The following is a 1,746-nucleotide window of genomic DNA, read 5'->3' on the forward strand; positions in this document are numbered from 1 at the left end:
ATGTTTACGGCATTGAAGTCTATGGGGGAGAGAATAGTTTAAAAGTATTATATTTTAGGGCATTATGTTTATCATAAGAGTATGGAATGAGTGTTGCAGTTTGGGGTTGGGGGATGTGCGGGGGGGGGGTGTGTACCAATGAGGAAGTTTTTATTTTGCTTTTGAAGGAGAGGAGCAAATGGGTGGGGGGGCAGTGGCGAGGAGACGGGTGCAACAGTGAATGAATGGAATTCCAAAATCTCTGTAGATGTTCATTGAAATGAAAAATTAATTAATTAATTAATTAATTAATTTGTAAAAAGCTATTGGGAAAAATTATACTCATTTCTCAATTAATTTAGCCTAGATCGCTTATATGGTTTACATTTAAATTTTAAGCTCTTCAAAATGATAAATTAATTTAAATGAGGACAGACCTGAGATTATCCAGTCTCAACGAATAATACCCCTGGCCTCTAAGAGACTTAGGGTAATGGGGATAGGCATGTCAGAGACAAGATCGGCACAAGATAGAGTAGGGTTTAGGGTTGTTGTACATAGGGTCACTATGAGTTGCAAGTGACACGACGGTACATAACAGCAACAACAATACCAGTAAGGTGTTTTCCACCCTAACCCTATCACCCCAGTGGGCAGCCCTTTCCTTGAAGCTGTCCATGTGCTCCAGTGATCTTAGCTTTAGATTGAAGGGGAGGAGGGCTTGTCTCAGCTCTATTTTTGAATCCCAAGTTTTTGTCTCTTCTGTAACCTAAGCTTCTTGACTTAAATCTACTACTCTACAAGGGGAATCTGTCCTGTAGAGGAGAACAGCCTCATAGGGTTTCTTAGGATGGACCTCTTTATGGAAGCTGACCTGCTTCATCTTTCTTCTTCGGAGCAATTGAGGTGTTTGAGTTGCTGACCTTATCATTAGCTGCTGTGCATTTAACCACTGTGCAAGACCTCATTAGGACAGCCCCAGTGCTTTGTTTTTCCTTTTAGACTTTTTTTTTTAATTAATAAACTGTTGAGGTTTTAGCCGAGATGTCTGTTACTAACTGTGAGGTCAACCATGAATTATAAATGCTTGTTGTTAAATAATTTAGCATTTTTAGATGTTGTAAGAAGAGATTTTTTTCAGGCTTTCAAGTTTGCCAAACCTGTGGGATTGGAAATCTATTGTCTACTTTTTAATTTTGTAGAACTTACTATTCGTAAGGGATCTCTGGCCTCGTAGTCTATAGGGAGTTGTGCTCCTATCTACAGGCGGCACCTTGCTAGGGGTTCAAATCCACTTGTGGCTCTGTAGAAGAAAGATGGACAGTCTCCTCCCATGCAATTTAGAGTCTCAGAAGCCTGCTGGAGGCTGATTTGTGAGTTGGTTTTAACCCAACGACAATGAGAGTTGTAATGGTCCTTGAAAAGTGTGGGTTTTTCTCCTTTTGTTAAATTATTTAAAAATAGATATATTAATCCATTCTTCTGTTTTAACAATTAAGACATGACATACAAGATAAGACTTTGACAGGATAATACCTTGATAATCCTTTTCCCTATTGTTGTTGTTATGTGTCGTTGAGTTGTTTGCAACTCATAGCAACCCTATGTTTAGAGCCGTAAACCCTGCTCTATCCTGTGCCAATCACATTGCCTCTGACACACCCATCCCGATTACCCCAGTCACTGAATCAGTCCACCTCATAGAGGGTCTTCCCCTCCTGCGCTGTGCCTCCACCCTACCAAGCATGATGTCCCTCTCCAAGGACC

The sequence above is a fragment of the Elephantulus edwardii genome, unplaced genomic scaffold (assembly GCF_000299155.1).
Source record: "Elephantulus edwardii isolate Elephantulus edwardi_28Jun2011 unplaced genomic scaffold, EleEdw1.0 scaffold00028, whole genome shotgun sequence".
Taxonomy (NCBI): Eukaryota; Metazoa; Chordata; class Mammalia; order Macroscelidea; family Macroscelididae; genus Elephantulus; species Elephantulus edwardii.